We start from the raw sequence: 22,754 nt of genomic DNA, 5'->3' as shown, positions 1-22,754 counted from the left end.
TTCTATTGCACCTTCCGCGTCCTCTGCTCTTCTCTCCAGAGCATCTATGCGGGTCAAAGCGTCCTTCATGGCGGCAGCTGAAGTTTTTTGCGCAGGTTCCAAGATTCCCACGAGCTCTCTACTTCCTTGACTCTGTCTGAGAGCTTACCGTGGTCTGCCCTGAACAGGCCCAGGCTCGTTGCAACCTGGGCAATGTCCTGTTGGAGGGCCGACTGCGTATCAGTGATCGCCGCCATGATGCTGTTGAGTTGTTGCTGGAGGTGTGGACTCCCTGACATCTCCGGATCCAATCGATCTTCTTTATCAGGCGCCTCCACGTCTGAGGTGGCCTGAGTGCCACCCTTAGTACTCTTCGGCTTCACCATGCGGTGGACCCGGAGGTCGCCCAGTCAAGGATCTGTGCCGATGCGGGCCGCCAATCGGTCTCCGGTGTGGTGGCTGGAGATATCACGACTGCTCGTAAGCCAGGCGCATAGAACTGGGTGCTCGCCCAAGCGGGTTCATCCGACCGCAGAGAGTATAGGAAGTCAGTGATAACTGCCAGTGGGTCTTCGCAGGCTCGGCGAGGTCGCCGGGATCAGGCAGCAATGGCGTCCGTCGTTGATGCCACGTGGCACGGGCACCAAACGAACCGTCTCCCCTGCCAGGCCGCAGTGGCAATGGGCCGGGCGAAGGCCGACAACAATCCCCCCTGGAAGCAAAAGGGCGGAAGGGGGGGGAGAAGGGTCACTATCAGGTAGTAGTGCACAGCCGGGGTCTTCGATCTCCACGAGACACCGTCACCTTCGTCACCAATTGCACGCCTTTCCGACCGCCAGGTTCGGCCTTTGTGGTTACTGTGACTAGGCCGAGCTCCGTCTAGCCACTCTCGCTGCACCCCAGGATCCGGTCAGGGCTCAGAACTCTTCCAGTGTGGTTCAAGTGGGCCCACACGCTGCCGATTCCAAGGACCAAGATGGTGGCGGTCGGTGTCGTCTTGAGTAGGACGAGGTGTCGGGCCGCTCCCTCTTTCCTCCGCGGCCTCGCGGCGTGTTCAGGGCTCGGCTGAGCGGCGGTCTCGATGGACACTGCTTGGAAAGTTCACCGGGGTCTCCAGCTACTCAGGCAGTCAGCATTGGCGTCGTTCCTCCAAAAGGGGAAGGAAGAAGAAGGTGTCGCCGGAGTCGCCGGTCCCCCTGGGTCCACGGGCCGCTTCAGGACCACGGAGATGGAGCGGGCGCCATCTTGAGCTCTGCGCCGGTCGCCCCGTGGGCTCTCGTTCACCTCGATCGGGACTCGCTGCAGGACAAAGTCGCCCCCCGGTTCAGCACCCACAGCACTCAAAGATCTGGGGGTCGGGGTGCCCGTATCACCCGGGGATCAGGATTAATGGCGGCTCAATCACAGAGCCGAGCGCTCAGGCGACCTCCACCATCAGCGCCCAAGCCACGCCCCCTCTATAACAATAATCTATGTTTTGATATGGATCACCTCTACAGAAGTGATGGAGCTAACTTCACAGATCAAGGAAACAGAGTTTTTCTCAACAACCTTAAAGCTCTTCATCCGCCCTTACATTTAGCTCCAACAAAGTCATCATGAAAACAAGGGCTCCCTATAACCCAGAACTCAATCATTTTTTTTTATACATACTATTTTCAAAATGTGTTTGGATTCACAAACCCGTCACAATGGTGAATAGGAGCCCGCGCTGTGAGCCACAATCCGGTTACAAATCCCATCCCAAAAAAAAAAAATACATTACTTAATAACCCCAAGTTACATTGGTCTATTTAGGACCCGGGAACCCCATCCCCTCTTATTTCAAATGGCAGTTTCTAATTTTTTTTATAGCAAACAACTGAGGCCCTCTGGCCCCCTCCTGTGCCATGTTAGGTTCCGGGGACCCCATCTCTTGCTGCCTGCCCTCAAGTAAGGTCATGCAGGGACAGCTCCAATACCTCCACGGTCCCTTCAACCTCCCTGTCTCCTGCGGGAGCTGGCATTGCTTTTTAACAAAGGCACCTACTGACATGCACTTCCCTTTGCCCAATACCAATTCTGCTTTCCTCCATAAATCCAAACGCAAATTTCCTACTCCCACTTCCCATAAAGCGAAGCAGGAGTTTGCTATGGCATGGCGGGAGCACCGGTCCCGCCTTGCCATACCAAACTCCAATGTCCCTGGGATAGACACCACAAAACATTCTTAGGCCCGGCCCTCATGGATGCTGCTCCCCAGAGCCATGTAGAGCTCCTCAAGAGACACACGATACCCCTCCATCAAATTTAAATCCCCACAAAATCGTATTCATTTGGACCGGCATTCCACAATGGTCCCCCACATTTTAATTAACAAATGCCCCTGAGAGACACTGGTCCCCGGAGCAATGTCAGGAGTGCTTCAGCCCCTGCACACTCAAATTTCACATATAGCCCCGGGTACATGGTGCTCTCTGAGCCTGAGGAGGGTCGCGTACCCCTGCATATCATTATATATGCCACAGGAAGGAGCTGGTCCCCGGTACAGAAGTAGCCCACCCACATCATAGGTATCCATGGCTCCTGCGACCTGGCAGACCCAGGGGCTTAATTAAACAAACCACGCGACATAGCCACCCACATCATAAATAGCCATTGATCCTGCGACCTGGCCCACCCGGGGGCTTAATTAAACAAACTGCGCGACACTAAGTTTTTTTGCCATTTTTTCAGCGTCATTCCCCGACCCTATGTGATATTGTAATATTTTACAAATGTTTTTTTTTAAACCTTGGGGTCCCTTTGGCACCTCCTGAGCAGCCCTAGTGGGTCAAACTGTTCCTACCATGCCCCTTTTCATAATTTTTCTCTTTTTTCATACTACTCGAGTCACAAAATGGTTGCCAACACTTCCTGCTTAGAAGTGTTGGCAGCCAATTAGAGTGAAGCTTGTCATCTGGAGAATCCGCGGTCCCAAGATATCAATTTTATTTTAATATCAGTATCTCTGAACTACTGAATGGATTTACACCATTTAATAAAAAGCATGCTTTCTGGACCAAAAGCTACCTTTTTACCAAATTTGGTGTAATTCCGTTCAGTAGTTCGGGCTGTAGCCGTGTAACATGGAGAAAATGCGTTTTCGGGCCCCCCTTTTTCCTATCCCCCCATTTCATAAACCACCCCGAAAATTTGAAGGCACCACCTGACCGGAGTGAACCATTAGTTTTTAAAATTTTGCAAACATTCGTCAAACTGTGCCAAAGATACTGGCAAAAGTAAAAAACGCTTTTTGAATAGAAACGAGGTCCTAACTATAACTACCTACTGGCGACTGCTGGTAGGTAATATATATATTTATATGTCCGTTGACCCAAGAGAAGAAGTGAACACTTCAGGCAATGTAATGATTTGCTGATGATTTTATTCAAGCATCTCCATTTTCTGACGCGTTTCGGCTGGTCCCAGCCTTTTTCTAAGTTACAGTGGCTTCTGGCCCACATCTATTTTAAAGACACAGCAAAACATAGACATGGAAGACATCCCTACTTTTGCCATTATTCTTATTTCATCCATTCACTTTGATTTTTTTGCAAAACAAGTTCATTGTCTCACAAAAGTTACAATTAAGGCTCCCGGTTTTCCATTTAAAAAGATTTTTGCATATAAATACAAACGCAAAAATATTTTTCTTTTGTCTGTATTTATAAATAGAAACTGAAAAATGGCAATAAATATATTTACCTTTGCTGCTGTGTGGCTGGAGAAGACGGGCCTGTCCCAGTGCAGGACGGGGAGAGGGCTTGACAAATTTCAGTTGAGAACATAACAAAGGTCGTCATTAACCCCTTGGATGCGTCGGAAGGCTCCCGGCCATTCGACGCAATGGGTGGCGTGTGCATCGGACGGACGGGAGCTCTCCGAATTGCGCACGCGTAACATTTTCCTGCACTGCGGGAAAGTTACACGCGCCTCCAAGGGATTAAGGGGCCTTCTGGCCTCCTTTTGGTTAGGTATCCTGGCTGGCAGCTATGGGGGTAGGGGCCAGCGGGTAGGAAGACCCATCACTAAAAGCAATTGAGGGAAAACAAATGCTCACAGCTTGTCACTCCACAGGTACTTAAGAGAGGCCTGCATTTGACTAAGGGGCCGATTATGATTGCGGAAATTCCGCATCCTCCGGGCCGGCGGAAGCCACCGCCGGCCCGGAGGATGCGGATTATCCGCTGCGGACTGAAAAAAGACCCCCCGCCAGATTAGGATGGCTGGGGGATCTTTTTTCCGTCTACCGCTTTTCCGCCGCGGGACCGCGGCGGAAAAGCTCTAACACGGCTGGCGGTGTCTATCAGACACTGCCAGCTATATTAGGATGTCAGCGGTCCTATGCCTTTCCACTGCGGCATTTCTGCCGTGGAAAGGCATACAGACTTTTCTTTGGGGGCCCGTTGCGGGCCCCCAGGGGTGAAGGGGAGTGGGGGGTGCACATGGGGTGTACCTATGGTACCCCCCTGCCTTTGCGTGCACGAAGCAGCAGGCACCACACGGTGCCTGCCGCTTCGTGCATGCAAAGGAAAACATGCACTTTTAACCTTGCGGCGGGTGCTGCTTGAAGCAGCATCCGCCGCAATGTTAAAGGTGCAAGGTGCAAGGTGTCAGTGCGCTTGACAGTAAATCATATCTGGGTAAATCAATGTATATGATGTGTTGCATAAGACAGTGAGGGTTACATTAGGAGTACTGCAATTATTAACTGCAAGTAACAAAAGGATCTTTGTTAAAAGCAGTTACCCATTTACCATCTACATGAATACATAAATCTATCTAAACCTATAACAACCAAACGTGCATTTCTTATTGAAATAAATGTGGTAAAAATACTAGCTGCATCTTCTGTTTTTGCTTGCAGCAAAATAAAATGTGGATAAATACAGATAAAATGAGCACAAAAAAATATGGATAAATACAGATGAAAATGTTAAAAAAATAAATACCATAAATTCGGGAGCCCTAGTTACAATATATATATCTTTTTAATTTTTACACTTTTTTCTTTTCCTAAGCGTATATGCAAAAAAATAGTCTTAAATTCTCCTCATTACATAATTAAATGTGTAAAAAACTTTGACATTGGAACTCAGAGGTCTAAATAGGCTAAGTTGTATCTCGGACCAGTGCCCAAGTTTAATACTATCCAACTCAAATTCACTGATACTTGAAGATCTTCTAAAAACCATTTGGTGTCAGCTCAATTGCTTATAATCATTCCCTCTTCATAAGACTTATAACATAGCATACATGGATAAATATGAATTAATAGAAATCATTGAAACATGTATATATACATATATATCCAATAAATCATCTTGAGGTAAAACCAAATACACTATGGTATCAATTAATGTATAAATAAATATCTTCAATATATTATACTCTATAGAAAAAAAACGTTTCTTCTTGAGATATCAAAACATAAATACTCATTATAAACATTAGTTTATACCTTAAACATCCATTCATCATATAAATCCATCAATTTTATCAATAAATAAGTCAACATCATCTAGAGTGAAGGTATTTACAGGAAATAATGTAATAGCAATTTCGGATCAGAAATTACAGTCCATCAACTTTTGCATATATGGGCAATAATAAAATATATATATCTTATTTATTTGACAGTGGAGTTAGAAGTTAACTATAACTGGCGATTTGGTTTTATAATTGAATTTTTGTTTACTAGTAGTCAGAGGCACAGACCACCACCAAACCCGGCACCCGAGAACCTCTGTTTGTTTAGCTGTGCTGGGACTGTGAATATGGGTAACGCGGGAAACATAGGAGCAGCCAATCTGAATGCTGCCTTTTGAAAATAACGTGTTTTGAGCTATGTTGTTTAAAAACGAACTAACCCACCCACAGAACATTTGCATATGATTAAGGCTCGTAAGAGTTGAAACGCTTAATGCTTTTTCTGCCTCGGAATGAAGAATGCATGGAGCATCGTTGGCGTGGCCTGTTTCACGTTACTGAGGAGTACGTGTTTTCTTTTGGATATTTTGAGATGTCTGACACATCTGTGATGGGCCCCGACCTGAGTGGCTGAGGCACTCCTTTTGTCAGGTTTCACTTGGAATATATATATGTGTTTGTAAATATTACCTACTGGCGGTAGCCAGTAGGTAGTTATAGCTAGGACCTAGTTACCATAGGAAAATCACAAAATTCTATTCCCAATAACTTTGGCGCCGGTTGACGAATCTTCGCGAAAGTTTTAAAATTCGATGGGCGCTACGGTCTGCTCCTATCTTGAACGTTTCAGGGAAAATCGTCAAGCGGGGGCCGAGTAAAAAGATGGGTCCCAAAACCTGTTTTCTTCATGTTAATTTCCATAGGAAACTTTAGGCACGGCTACAGCCCGACTGCTGAACAGAATTACACCAGATTTGGCAAAAAGGTAACCCATGTTTCAGAAAGAGCCCTTTTTTATAAAATGATGTAAATCAGTTCCGTAGTTTTTAAAGTATTAATGAAAAAAGAAATATATATATATATATATATATGGGCGGAGCCTAACCACACATATTATTGTGAGATCTGATTGGCTGTCAGCACTTCATTCAAGAAGTGTTGGCAGCCATCATGGGACCAATATACATGATAGCACCTCATTAAAAAGCATTGCAGTTAATAGAAGGTTTTAAGACTTTAGTTACATTATAAATCATTTGTTGATGGTACCATACTCATTTTAGGAATTGTGGTGTGTTGTAAGGTGATTTTACCATATGAATAAACCTTCTGTTGGGATATCATGAATCATGTTTGAGAGAAAACTATTTTTTCATGCTTTTCCAACAGAGGTTTGGAAGGGGATCTATAAGTTAAACTGAGAGCATATTTTCTGTAAATACACATCTTTCTCAGTCATGTGAGAATGAAGTCTGACATTCTCAGTAAAACATGTACATCCAACAAGGGCATAGACTGTCAGTTGATTCCTTTGTGTCCTACTGCAGCTTCCCAGAGTGTTCTAAAGAACAACTAGAGCGCTAACAGTCCTACTTACGACAAACGTATTGCACACCTGAAGCCATCTTGATTGGTTACTCTTAAAACATTTAATTTAAAAAGGAACAAAATGAGGGGGTTCATTTTGCCAAAGAAAGTATGATTAGTGCTGCAGAAAGAAAAATTAGGGCACATTTTGAGTGACTTCTCAAATCCTCTTCTATTTCATTAAAAAATTCTGACATGCAGACTGAAACATGCACTTTCAATACCAGCATCAGACTTCCCTGGTGAGCAGTAGCTTTACTACAGTGATCTAACGAGCAACTAGAGTGCTAACATTCTGAATTTATGGCAAATGTGTGACACATCTCAATGCCTTCTTGATGGAATCAAAGTAAAAAACTGAACGTATTTCCTACTGAGGAGACTGTAGTAAATGAGGAAATTAGGAAACTTCATAACAAATAAGTCTCCCAAGATTGCCACCAGAGACAAAAGAGCCCAAATGTAGCACAAATATCAACCAGATGTAGCCCACGTATTGCCCAATGACAGAATGTCCCAGAGTGTTCTAAAGAACAACTAGAGTGCTAACAGTCTTACTTATGACAAAAGTATGGCACACCTGAAGCCATCTTAATTGGAATAAAGTGGTAACGCTTAAAACATTTAATTTGCAAAGGAACAAAATGAGGGGGTTCATTTTGCCATAGAAATTATGATTAGTGCTGCAGAAAGAAAAATTAGGGCACATTTTGACTTCTCAAATCCTCTTCTATTTCATTAAAAGATTCTGACATGCAGACTGAAACCCGCACTTTTAATACCAGCAGCAGACTTCTGTGATGAGCAGTAGCTTTACTACAGTGATGTAATGAGCAACTAGAGTGCTAACATTCAGAATTTATGGCAAATGTGTGACATATCTGAATACCTTCTTGATGGAATCAAAGTAAATAAACTGAAAGAATTTTCTACTGAGGTGACTGCAGTAGATGAGGAAATTAGAAAACTTCATAAAAAATAAATCTCCCAAGATGGCCACCAGAGACAAAAGAGCCCAAATGTAGCACAAATATCACCCACATGTAGCCCACATGTAGATCAATGACAGAAGTGTGCAAAACACGTTTTATTGTTTATATTTTTGCACTTTTATATAGTGCAGACTTGTCAGGTATAGGAGTGCTTTACATGAGCATTGGTTACATCACACAAGAACAAATTCATTTTAGTTGTAGCATGGGGAGATTACGTGATTTGAACACAATCACATAATGGCGAGCTGAAGCAGAAACTCCAACCTGGTTAACCAGTTGCAAAGGCTGCAGCTCTCGAAGTAACACCACATCCTCTCCCCTAAGTGCAACCTTTAATCAAGTGGTCAACAGGATAAAAAAGCATAACAATAACAAAGAATTTAAAACTGCTTTGTCGCTTTTTGAAAACTCAGAAAACATGTCCTCATTTTAGTTTTTTAAAGCACTAACCATAATTTGTATGCAAATAAGACCCTCTCATATATGTAATTTCTAAAGGAAATGCTCTAGGTGTTACAGTTTTGATTACATCAAGATGACGTCAGGCGTTCCACACTTTTGTAATAAATATAGAATGTTAGCAATCTAGTTGTTCATTAGGATACTGTTGAGAGGCAGAGGCCAGGGGAACGGACTCTGAAAATTGAAGGCAGATTGGAGGGTGCAGAGGCAACAATTTGACCACACTGGGCAGGCAGGAAGGGCAGTGGCAGCACAACAGACTATGGAGGGCAGTAGAAAGGGGGGCAGGGGCAACAGACCAACAATATAGGACTGGCAAGAGAGGCTGTAGCAATATAGTAGACCATTGTGGGCAGAAGGAAGAGGCAGTGGTGGTACAACCATACATGTTATGTTATGTTATGTTAAAATATTTTATACCGCGCACGTTCACTGGAACGGTTTCATGGCACTCATAACAAATGCGGAGGGCAAGGGCAGGGGTTTACTCGAATGCTAACTGAAAAAGAAACGTCTTCAATGTCCTACGGAAGCAGTCGTAGGTAGGGCAGTGACGGAAGGAGGGCGGGAGGGAGTTCCAAAGTTTGGGGGCCAGAAAAGAAAAGCAAAGACCACCATGTTTTTTATGTTTGATTTTTGGGATAAGCAGAAGGTTATGTGAGATGGAGCGAAGGTCTCTCGTGGGTGTATATCGCTTCAAACTAGAGGAAATGAAGGCAGGCGCAAGGTTGGAGAGGGCTTTGAATATCGTACAGCCAAGTTTAAAGGTGCAACGTTTGGCCACCGGGAGCCAATGCAGGCTCCGCAATAGCGGCGAGACGTGCTGATGTTTAGGCTGATGGTATACTAAGCGAGCAGCCTGGTTTTGCACCAGCTGCAGCCTGTGAAGGTGGTAAGCGGGTATTCCTGCGTACAGAGTGTTAGCAAAGTCAATTCTAGACATTACAAGAGCCATGATGACAAGGATAAGTGCACCTCTGGTGAGGAATCTACTGATTTTGCGTATCCTATGCAGATGGAAAAAGCAGGATGATGTTACAGCACTAATAGGAAGCCTCGTAGATAAATCACCAGAGATGACTATGCCAAGACTCTTCACAGAATTGACAGGACGAGGAGGGATCCCAAGTGATAGGGGCCAAAAGTTGTCATTCCATGGGTTGGCAGACCCACCCACCAGCACAAGCTCAGTCTTGGTGGGGTTTAATTTGAGCTGGCTGTGAGACATCCATTCTGAAATGTCTAGCATGATGGTTTGAAAACTAGTACGGGAGGAAAGGGAAGTGTCAATGGGGAATATTAGCTGCAAATCATCCGCATAGTTGAAAATTGTGGCAGAGGATTTGCAAAGGGAGACTATTAGGGGCTGCAATACAAATTAAAAAGCAAAGGTGATAGGGCGGAGCCCTGAGGGACTCCGCAGGAGAGGGGAGAATAAGAAGCAGAAAAAGTAGACAAGTGTACGGCCTGGAATCGCTTGTCCAGGAAAGATCTGACCCAGTCGAGAGCTACGCCCTGGATGCCGGCATTGTTGACACGGTCGATCAGTATAGCATGATCACCGTGTCAAAAGCCGCTGACAATTCCAACAGGAAAAGGGCTTAAGAGATGTTATTATTGGCACCTTTTCTTAAAGTGTCCATAACAGCCACGATGACCGCCTCAGTGGAATGAAGTGGGCGGAAACCGGCCTGTTGGGAATCTAAAAAGGACGAGCTCTCGATAAAGGCATTCAGACAGCGCGTGACATAGGTCTCCAAAATCTTTCCTAGATAAGGGAGAAGGGAGATGGGCCTGTAATTACTCTGGACCGTAGGGTCAGCGTTGGATTTTTTTAAGATTGGTATCACAACTGCCTGTTTAAAGGAGTCCGGAACCACTCCAGTAGACAGCGAGTTGTTGAGTAGTGCCAATGCAGGGTCAGGGCAGGCAAAGAAGATTTCTTTAAGGATCTGGGGAGGGCAACAGTCATTGGGAGAGCCGGAACTAACTTTGTGCAGTAACCTGTGGAACTTAGTTATAGAAATAGGGGGGAAGGCATTCAGATAATGGGGATTGTTGGGGGGTAAGGGAAGAGGAGAAGAGGATGAGGGCAGGGGAATATTGTTTTTGATGGTGATAATTTTGTCCAGAAAATAAGTGTTTAATGAATCGCACAGAACCTGTGTGGGTTGGGGTTGAGGAGTGACACGGTCTGGAAGAGAGAGCTCATTCACTATAGGGAAGATGTCCTTTGCCTTAGAGGCAGACTCCCTGATTTTGTGGGAGAAGTAAGTTGTCTTGGCCAAAAGGATGGAAGATTTGTAGGCTTTTAAACGGTTCACAAATTCAAGTTTAAGTTGTGGATCGTAGTTGCATTGCCAGCGTCGCTCGGCCTGGCGAAGAGCAAGTTTATCGAGTTTAAGTTGATCTGTGAACCACCGCTGGGCGTCATGAGGGCGCATGGTTTTTATGGTTTTCAGAGGGGCGACAGAGTTACATGCAGACAGCAGCCATTGTTCGAGAGTAGAAGCCTGACAAGTCACTGAAACAGAGGGCAAGGGTGCTGTAGATGCCAGTATGGAGTGGAGTTCCGTCAGATTGGCTCTTTTCCAATTCCGGGCTGAAACGTTGGTCGTGGGGGGGGGGGGGCAACATGGGGTAGATAAGTTAAAGGAAAAGGAAATGAAATAATGATCTGACCAGGAACAAGGAGTCACTGTGGGGGGCAAGATTTCGAGATTAGCCGTCCAGACTTGGTCTAGAATGGGACCTTTACAGTGAGTAGGTGTTTTAATAAATTGACGACAATTCATGCTTGAAAGGAGGTCCGAGAATTCCTCAGATAAGCGACATTCCCGGGGGTCAGAGGGCCAATAATTAAAATCACCAATGATGATAACCTTAGCATGGTTGATGATAAGTTGAGAAATAAGGTCACCGAACTGTTGGGGAAAGAAAGGCATATAATCAGGGGGTCTATACACGAGGACACAGATGAAAGAAGACCTAATAGAGGTAAATTTAATAACGAGGCTTTCTGTTTTGGGGATCACAGCACAGGCCAAGGTTGTAAAAGTATACTGTGTACGAATGATAGCTGCTACCCCACCTCCAGCCTAGATTGCAGGATATAATAGCCGGTAGGAATGGCAGCGAGGATATCGGGGGCTGAGTCATCAGTCAGCCAAGTTTCGGATAAGAGTAGAATATCCACGGCTCTTTCATCTAGTAGCTGAAAAATTTCAAGCTGGTGTTGAGATACAACACGGTCAAAGGGGAAGTCCCTAACGTTGGCATAGAGCGAAGAGACGGTACCGTCTCGGGGCATAGGGAGGGAGTCGCAAGGACAGAAGAGTCCGAGGAGACCAAAATACCACAATCCTGGGCAGCCCTGGCTGCGCGAGGCAATAGGGGCACAGCATGGCGGAGCGTTAAAAGGTCGGCAGAAGAATAGGAAATGATTTGAGCCTTATAAGTGGCCGCTGGGCGCGACCGGCCGCGGATAAGCGAAGACGGGCTTAACTTAGGCGCGACTTCAGCGTGAAGTCGGCGCTCCCGCTGCGCTCGTCCGCTGCGCTTCCGCCAGATCACCATTATATGCTAACCAGAGGTGAGCCACTAGACCACTAACCTGCGATGTGGAGGTGCGGGGCGGAAGTGGTACCAGAAACCGGAAATGTCGCTCGAAAGGACGGCCCTCCACACAAACGGCACAATACCGGGGCGGAACGGGGCTAGGAGCGATAGATTAGCAGGTAAGGGAGCTCTAAAGGCTTTTCACAATTAACAGAGCAATTAATACACCACAATTCCCATTTCGAACATGCTATTAAAATCAGCTTAAAAATAGGTTAGCGAGACCAGCACATGCCCTCAGCCTCAATCGCCGCGTTTGTCATAGGAATGGTGCTGTAGTCACGCCTAAAATAGAAAAACTCCTCAGTAGCCACTAGACCGCTAACCTGCGATGTGGAGGTGCAGGGCGGAAGTGGTACCAGAAACCGGACATGGCGCTTGAAAGGACGGCCCTCCGCACAAACGGCACAATGCCGGGGCGGAACGGGGCTAGGAGCGATAGATTAGCAGGTAAGAGAGCTCTAAAGGCTTTGCACAATTAACAGAGCAATTAATACATCACAATTCCCATTTCGAACATGCTATTAAAATCCACTTAAAAATAGGTTAGCGAGACCAGCACACGCCCGCAGCCTCAATCGCCGCGTTTGTCAGAGGAATGGTGCTGTAGTCGCGCCTAAAATAGAAAAACTCATCAGTAGCCACTAGACCGCTAACCTGCGATGTGGAGGTGCAGGGCAGAAGTGGTACCAGAAACCGGAAATGGCGCTCGAAAGGACGGCCCTCCGCACAAACGGCACAATGCCGGGGCGGAACGGGGCTAGGAGCGATAGATTAGCAGGTAAGAGAGCTCTAAAGGCTTTGCACAATTAACAGAGCAATTAATACATCACAATTCCCATTTCGAACATGCTATTAAAATCAGCTTAAAAATAGGTTAGCAAGACCAGCACACGCCCGCAGCCTCAATCGCCGCGTTTACATGCCAACAGACCCGATTTAGACAGGAAACCTCTAATGTTTTTAAGCCCAAATGGGCTTTATTTGATCTGTCTCCTGTCTACAATCTCCTCTTTTTCAAAGTAAGTCAAAGGGGAAAATCAATGCCCCATTTTTTTCTTCAAAATCTCCCTCTTACCAAGTTTAAAATGTTAGCAAGTATGGTAGGTCATGGAAGGCAGGAGGAATTGGACTAGGAACATGGACTCAGATAACAGAGGACAGGAGGGACATGGAGAGGTCCACCAAACTGACCCTACAGGGCAGGCATCAGGGTTTGCAGCAGCACAATACACCACACAGGGCATGCGGACGGGAGTGCAGCACAACAATCCAAAGAAAACAATAGGGAGGGGACAGGACCATGCACATGGACAACTGAGAACAGAGGGGAAAGAGGCAATGGTAGCTAGCTGACCATAATGGACAGACAGGAGAGAAAACTGCAGCATAACGGACCATAAAGGGCAGGAGGGACTGATCAAGGGCATTACAATGGCACCGACAAGCCAGGATGGAGGGAATTGGGGTCTGCACATGGAAACAGAGGACTGGGGGCAAGGGGGCAGGGCAGGAGCAGCAAGATGACCATGGAGGTCAGGCAGGATGGGCACTAGAAGCAAGACACACCATGGAGAGCAACAGTGAGACTATAATGGCATACATACAGACCATGGAGGGAAGGTGGGAGGGGGTCAGGGGCAGCTAGCTGACCACACAGGGACGGTTGGAGGGGCTGTGGCTGCACAGAAGACCATGCATGGCAAGCAGGAGGGTTAGTGGCAGCACAATGGCTATGATGGGCAAGAAGGAGGATGCAGGGTCATGCACAAAGTACCATGGAGAATAGAAGGGAGGGTCAGGACCTGGGCACAGACAAGAGAGTTCAGGGTGAAGGGGCCTCACAACTGACCACGTGGGAAAGGCAGGAGGAGCAGTTGCAGCACAACAGACCAGGGAGGGCAGAAGGTTGTGGCAGTAAAATGGACCATGGAGGACAGGAGGAAGGGGATAGGGGCTTGGAATGTGGACAGGCAGGGTAGAGGTGGCAGGGACAGGTTACAGTCATCTGACAATGCTAGGCAGGTGGGAGGAAAGTGGCAGCTCAACAGAACACTCAGAGTAGATAGGAGTAGCAGGTCCATGGAACATGGTGGGCCAAAAGGAAGGAGCGGGGGCATGCACACAGACATTGGAGGGCAGCGGGAAGGAGAATAGGGGCAGCAACCTAAGCACAGAGGCTAAGCAGGTAGTCAATGATGGGGCATATAATTGGGCAATGGAGGGCAGGAGGAGTGGACTGGTACATCATGTTAAATGGAGGGCAGTGGCAGCACATCAGACCATGCATGGAAGGAAGGAGGAGGCTAGTCCATGGATTCAAACAACAGAGGATAGGCAGGAGGTGGATGGGGCAGCAAGCTAACTGTTCAGAGAAGGTCGGAAGGCCAGTGGCAGAACAACGGCCACACAGGGCTGTAATAAGGGAGCAGGGACATGGACTTGGACAATGGATGGCTAGGAGGAGGGAAGGCAGAAGCAGCAAGCTTAGGTGGGGGCAGCACAATGCCAGGCCCTGCTTCCAACCCCCCATCATCCATTGTGAAATGCATCTTACTTAATGTTTAAAAAAACTAGAAATTTGCTGAAAAAATTAAAGATTACAGGGACGGTATAGTTAGACTCAGATTTCACTCATACACAACCAGTGAAATTCAGCAGTTATAGTTACCTGAGCTAACTATAACTTACGCCCCCGCAATGTACTGCAAATGACCTTAGACATTACATCATTCATGACATGGTGAGTTACATCACTCATGACATCTCAAATGAGCTGTGAATGAAATGGAACTATAATTGCTAGAACTTTAGTTAGGGCTAGTGTGTGTATATTAACATCCCTTTTTTTTTATTTTCTTTCGTGTAGGAACCATTATAATACGCAACCTGCCCAGATTAATATCGCTAATAGCCTTTCATTTAAAAGCAATGTGTAGTCCATTGTTCATGTTGATGTTTGCAATCCTAAGTGTGTTTATTATGAATAAGTCACGTTGACTAACATACAAGTATGGCGGTCACGGGGCAAGATATGCCTAAATGACATTGTGAGCATATTAACACTTGTTTTCTTTTCTTTATTGTATCAATTCTTGCATTTTCACATCGTGACCATGCCAATATGGCCACCAGCTTTTCGGATTAAAGTAATATGTAGCCCTTTGTTAATGTTGGCAACTGGAGGCATTTGTACATTTAAATAATTATGCTACAATGAAGTCTTGTATCGTTATCAAGGTTCGGACGAGCCGAAACGCGTGGATCACGTCCTTTGCAGATTAAATACTTCCAAACTACAACCTTAGTGTTGATTCCTTCCTTGTAAGAGAGAAAGGAGATTAAATAGATATATATATGTATATAAGAGCGGGGGAGTATCCATCTAGGAAACAAAGGAACTGTGGGTCCTAAGGCTACGTGTGCGCCCATTTGGGAAAAGATTGATGCCAAACGAAGGGACTTACATGACCACAATACACCCCTCTGACTGTCTGAAGCCCATGAAGAAGTGATTATATGAAACGCGTCGGCGGCGAGAGTCAGGTGTATGTAATTAACTCTCACCGCGCATGCCCATACCATTAAAAAGCCTTGGGCGAAAAGCTTCTCACTCTAGCGTGCCGCTTATTGTTGGACCATCCCCATGGAGCTTGATCTATTAGCGGCCATCCTGCCCCTTAGCTGGCACCACCCCTGCTGCAGGGGGCACCGAGTTTTGAGCGAAGTCGAGCTCAAAAAGGTGGAGAGTGAGCTGGATTGAGGGACTGCGCAGCCAGAGGGGCTCATGCAGAGCCTTTTTAACACAAGAGCGAGGGAGCATCCATCAAGGAAACAAAGGAACTGTGGGTCCTAAGGCTACGTGTCCGCCCATTTGGGAAAATGATTGATGCCAAACAAAGGGACTTACATGACAAAAATGCACCCCTCTGACTGTCTGAAGCCCATGAAGAAGTGATTATACGAAACACGTTGGCGGCGAGAGTCAGGTGTATGTTATTAACTCTCACTGCGCATGCCCATACCATTAAAAAGCCTTGGGGAAAAGCTTCTCACTCTAGCGTGACGCTTATTGTTCGACCATCCCCACAGAGCTTGATATATATATATATATATATATATATATATATATATATCAGGTAATCCGCTTTCAAATGCGCTGAACCAGAATCTCGCCAGCCAGCAAAAGAAACTCGGACACGGACCAAATGGGCTCTGTATTTTCTTTATTGCAGAGTTACTGTCAAAGACGTTTCGGCTCAACGGAGCCTTGTTCACATGACAACGCTTTGTCAAAAGGACAGCCCTTTTAAAGTGCTAGTGTCAACAAATAATAATTATCACCTGTGATTTCTTTAGCATGGACATGGAAGACATACTATAGTTACTCAATGATAACTTTTGAGCTAACATAACGCTCGTTTTAAATTTTGGATAACAGTAAAATACCATTAGTGAAAAAAGTATTTATATATACATATAAATATTGGTATATACAAAAATATATATTAAATGAAGCACAACAACAGCAATCATTGTAAAATACATGTTAATGACATACCTATGTTTGTTCAAAGAAAAGGGGGAAAAAAAGTCAATAGTAAAGTGCAAGTGCATGGTTCAATATATAGCCTGTGCAAAAAATGCTGACAGTACAACATCTATGTGCAAATATCGCAAAATGTGCAAAATATAGCAATTGTAAATGTACTGTAAACACTGAATATGTGCAAAATATGCTATCGATTCCCCTCTTATGGCCTTATATTTCTATTATGACCCAATATCTTTTGTTCTATAATCAGTATACGCCAATGGTGATGTTGTTGTACCTATTAATGTCAGGTTTTTGTTGTTTTGTTAAACGGATAGTTATTAATACTTAGTGACCATGGATTAAATTCCAATCATATGTATATACCAAAATTCCACTATTTACAAATGATCCAAATAATTCCTTCCTGGTTTATGCTAATGTATTCTTCTAAATAGTGAATGCCACAACCAAACAATAATTCATAACGGTGCTGAGGTAGGGAATAAAAAATATATACATTTATCAATTTGATTTCCTTTAAGTAGCAGCTAAGGTCAGTCATATATTAAGGGTGTCTGTTATGTCGCAGCCTCCCCATGGTGTACACACAAGCATCACCCAGCCGGGTGTTCATTGTGTGCAACACCCATGAAGAGGAGACATCAATTGATTGGGATCTAAGGTTAACATAATTTCTTATTTTCAGGGCAAGCATGTATAGAGATCCTCTGTGATGTTAAGGCCTATAGGGGTCTTGGTATTAAGCAGGAGGATATATATTTAGTTTCAAGCTTTCTAAGCTTAGCGTCCCTGTCCCCTCCTCTTCTACTGCTGATAACCGCATCAATCACCCAATATCTTAAGCTGGTGTTATTGCTCTGGTGACATTCCCTAAAATGGCCGGCCACAGGGTAAGTATTGTCACCGTTAGTGATTGCGCGAAGGTGTTGGAGGATTCGTCTGTGGACAGCATGTTTAGTGCTGCCCACGTATCTCATCTCACAGGGACATTGTAAAACATACACCGCAAATTCAGTTTTGCAGGTTAATACTTGGTTTATTTGGTGTTCTGTATCAGTAAATCCATCTTTGTAGCTTTTGGTATTGACTCCATGTTGGCAGGCCTTACAAGTTTTACACTTGTAAAAACCTTTGTTTTCCTGCCACCATGAGGATTTAACATATGGTTCAGAGTTGGTTACCATTATGTGGTCACGCAAGGATGGAGCTTTGCTGAATGTGAGGGATGCTCTCTTTGGGAGATCTCTACCTATAACGTTATCCTTAGTAACAATAGGCCAATGTTTATCAATAATTTTGCGTATCTGTTTGTGTTGTTTATTATATCCTGTTATTATTCGAAAACAACCCACTCCCTGTTGCCTCCCACTCTGTGTGTTGTCAGTAGATATTAGTTGACGTTCAGATTTTTTCACCAAGAGTTCATCCCTCGAGAAGGCCATGGATTTCTGTTTTGCACTTTTTATTAGTTGGCTTGAATATCCCCGTTCAAGAAAGCGTGATTCACTTTCTCTCTGGGCCTGTTCTAGATCTCGGGGATTGCTACAGACTCGTCTCAATAGTAGCATTTCCCTATAGGGGATGCTGGAAACCAAATGTGCTGGATGTGAACTGGCAGCATGTAAAATGCTGTTTCCGGCCATAGCCTTTCGAAAAATTCTGGATTCCAAGTGTTCATCATTTACATACAGTTCTGTGTCAAGAAATGTAACTTTCTCCTGGCTAAGGGTGGCTGTGAACCTTAAATTAAGTTCATTGTTGTTAATTTCATCGATGAACCTAAGTGCACCTTCATGGCTTCCTCTCCACACGACCAGCAGGTCGTCGATGAAACGGAACCATGCCACCAAATTGTTACGTATAATGTGTTGATACTCAAGGCCAAGGACCAGCTCCTCCCAAGCCCCCATGTGAAGACATGCGAAGCTTGGGGAGAAGCTGGCCCCCATGGCTACTCCCTGTAATTGGCGGTATAATTGCTGGTTAAAAAGAAAGATGTTGTTAACCAAACAAAACTCTAACATTTCAAGGAGCATAACATTATGTTCATCAAATTCAGGACCTCTTCTTGACAGATAATGTCGAACCGCATTTAAGCCATCCTTGTGCGTTATGCTTGTGTAAAGTGATATAACATCTAAAGCTATTAGCCAATCACCAGTGCACAATTCAATATCCTTGATTTTCAATAAAAAGTCTCCCGTATCTTGTACATATGAACCAAGTTGTTGTACATACCCTTGTAGATAATAATCTATGTATACTGATGTATGTTCAAGGAGACTACCTCTGGCAGATATGATGGGTCTACCCGGTGGGTGCAGAGGATCCTTGTGCACTTTGGGTATAAAGTACAAGATTGGTGTTACAGGGTTATCAATTTTAAGGTATTTGAATTCGGCTTCTGAAATTAATTTGGAGGCTTTCCATTTGGATAGCTTTCGATGGTAATCCTCTTTGATGGATGTTAATACACGAGTATGGATGCGCTCGTAACATATCCGGTCATTCAACTGAATGTAGGCTTCCTTATCGTAGTCCATTTTGGTCATCAAGACCACATTACCGCCCTTATCACTGTTTCTCACCACAAGATCTTTTTCTTTCCTCAATCTACTGGTGAGTGCTGTGTATTGTTGTGATTGGCTGTCAAATTGTTTTTTGGTTTTACCCATGCATTTTTGGAGTTCTTTCAAGTCAGCAACTACATTCTCATGAAAGATATCAAGGTTGTCACGCGGAAGAATGGGATAAAAGGTGGATGGAGGCCTGAAATGAGTCTTGAATGAGGTTCTATTCCCCCATTGGTCTATTTCATTTGCATTTGTATTTCCATCCTCTATGTTGTCGTATCCTTGTCCATCAGTTTCCCATAATTCTTTTATGATTCGTGTACCTTGTGATGCATTGGTATTACTGCTGCTGTTGACCGATTGGATTTCTCCAGAATTTTTCTTCTGGGTATAGAATTTCCTGAGCTTAAGTTTCCTCACTGCTTTATAGATATCGCATCTTGTTTTCGGATAGTCAAAATCACAGGGTGTTGCATAGGTGAGCCCTAATTTCAGGATTTCTTCTTCTTTTGCTGACAATATCATAGATGTTAAATTGATAATTGTTCTATTGGTGGCGTTTGTTATTCCTGTTGGGTGACAGATCCCCGTCCCCTTCCGCCTCTTTTCCTCTTTTGAAATACTCCTCTTCGCCGCCCCCCATCTCTGGCGTCTCCGGTAGTTTGCTCTTCGTTTCTTTGTTCCTTCCGCGTATGAGACCTCAATGTTTTGAGTCTTTCCTGGCATAAAAAAATGATTTCCTGGCCAGGGGATGGTTTTGGGGCGCCTTCCGCTTGTTTGCGGCGTTCAGAATCTGACCCTGATTCTTGGTCGGAACTCAGAGTAAAGTTGGATGAGTCACTTTGTGCATCTTTCCCTTGTTGCTGACGCGCATTTTTGGCTTTGGGTAGGGGCTTTGCTAAGCCTTTGCGGAGAGCATCGTATTTCAGAGAAAAGGTGAATATTTGTCCCAATTCATAATCGTTGCGGTCCCTTTGAAATTTGTAGGCCTTTCTATCAACGATTTTACTCTCCTCCTTCTTGAGGCGATCATTCATTAGTTTCGCTAGCCTGGTTCTTTCCTCTTCCTCCCCCAGAGCCTCAATTTCTTCATTAATAGTTGCAATTTCAGTTAATAGTTTTGCCCTGTCAATGTCAGCATATTTGATCAATATCTGTACTTGCCGGCGTGACGCTTCAAGGTTGCTTTCTGCCCACTCCTTCATAAGTTCAGGATTGGGGTCCTCGTAAGTAGGTGCAGTGAGGATTCTCAGCCCCGGGGTATTCGGTTAACCTCTATATATCGTCGCAACGATTTAGATTCCCACCATTTAGCTTGCTCCTGGCAAGATTTTTTCTCCAATGTCTTGAACAGTTCCTTAATGACCGAGGTGCTGCTACCACTAGAGTCATTATTTTGCCTCCCACGGATGTCTGGCGGGAGGGGGGCATTGTCGGAAAACAATGAGGCTGCCAGAGTTTCCCGGTCCTGAACGTTGTCACCTGACATCCCTCTGCTGTTAAATGGTTTTTGTTTAGGCGTTTGTCAATCGTCGTGTGCTGTGTTCGATAATGGCAAGCCGCCTAACTGCCGTACTTCTCTCCCGCTCAATGAAATTAAGATGCTTACTTGGTCGCGTGGTTTTCTCCGGGTCTTTGTTCACCCGGCTGGGCGCCCTCCGCTGAGCAGTCCCCTCTTCGACCAGCTTGCTATGTTTTCCAATTCTTTCTTCCGGTTCAGCGGGGTTCAGGTGCTGTACTCCTTCCGGGGTCACAAAGCTTTTCCGAACAGATTCAAAAAAATCATCCGATTGAAGCACCGACCTTGCGTGAGAAGGGTCCCGTGTGAGCCGGTTCGGAATCAACCAGGCTATATATCAGGTAATCCGCTTTCAAATGCGCTGAACCAGAATCTCGCCAGCCAGCAAAGAAACTCGGACACGGACCAAATGGGCTCTGTATTTTCTTTATTGCAGAGTTACTGTCAAAGACGTTTCGGCTCAACGGAGCCTTGTTCACATGACAACGCTTTGTCAAAAGGACAGCCCTTTTAAAGTGCTAGTGTCAACAAATAATAATTATCACCTGTGATTTCTTTAGCATGGACATGGAAGACATACTATAGTTACTCAATGATAACTTTTGAGCTAACATAACGCTCGTTTTAAATTTTGGATAACAGTAAAATACCATTAGTGAAAACAAGTATTTATATATACATATAAATATTGGTATATACAAAAATATATATTAAATGAAGCACAACAACAGCAATCATTGTAAAATACATGTTAATGACATACCTATGTTTGTTCAAAGAAAAGGGGGAAAAAAAGTCAATAGTAAAGTGCAAGTGCATGGTTCAATATATAGCCTGTGCAAAAAATGCTGACAGTACTACATCTATGTGCAAATATCGCAAAATGTGCAAAATATAGCAATTGTAAATGTACTGTAAACACTGAATATGTGCAAAATATGCTATCAATTCCCCTCTTATGGCCTTATATTTCTATTATGACCCAATATCTTTTGTTCTATAATCAGTATACGCCAATGGCGATGTTGTTGTACCTATTAATGTCAGGTTTTTGTTGTTTTGTTAAACGGATAGTTATTAATACTTAGTGACCATGGATTAAATTCCAATCATATGTATATACCAAAATTCCACTATTTACAAATGATCCAAATAATTCCTTCCTGGTTTATGCTAATGTATTCTTCTAAATAGTGAATGCCACAACCAAACAATAATTCATAACGGTGCTGAGGTAGTGAATAAAAAATATATACATTTATCATTTTGATTTCCTTTAAGTAGCAGCTAAGGTCAGTCATATATTAAGGGTGTCTGTTATGTCGCAGCCTCCCCATGGTGTACACACAAGCATCACCCAGCCGGGTGTTCATTGTGTGCAACACCCATGAAGAGGAGACATCAATTGATTGGGATCTAAGGTTAACATAATTTCTTATATATATATATATATATATATATGAATACTCCATCCTACTCCAACAAAGAAGAAGGCACGTACTCGAAGATGTCAGGTATGGCTTTCTTTATTGATTCAGGTCTCACACGACCCCATGGCTAGAGAGACGCGTTTCGACTTCACAGAAGCCTTTATCAATCTGATTGGCGCCCTGTCTCTTGAAAGTATATATAGCCCTTCCCCCTTGCAGACCCTAATAGATATCAAAGAAATACTGTTGCACTTTAACCACGTGTAAATGCAAAACATATCTACAAATGTAAAAGCATGCTCCTGACATTGAAAGTGGAGAAATGTAGCTGGTGAAATTACGAAATGCATTAATGTTCATGAAACACATAGTCTAGTGAATTTAAACAACACATTGCATCGAAATGAATCACCAGGCTTCGCTACAGTTAACTTTGCATAGTACGTGTAGAAACAGCAATCCAGGATAATATAATCACAGGTCCATCGGGGGAGGAAATAAATCTTTTGCAAGTTCAAATGGTGGCACCAATCCCTCTAGAACATTAAGCCCTTAATATTAAAAACACACATTTAAATGGAA

This window comes from Lissotriton vulgaris, chromosome 6, assembly GCF_964263255.1.
Source record: "Lissotriton vulgaris chromosome 6, aLisVul1.2, whole genome shotgun sequence".
NCBI lineage: Eukaryota > Metazoa > Chordata > Amphibia > Caudata > Salamandridae > Lissotriton > Lissotriton vulgaris.
Note: the sequence above shows the minus strand (reverse complement) of the source record.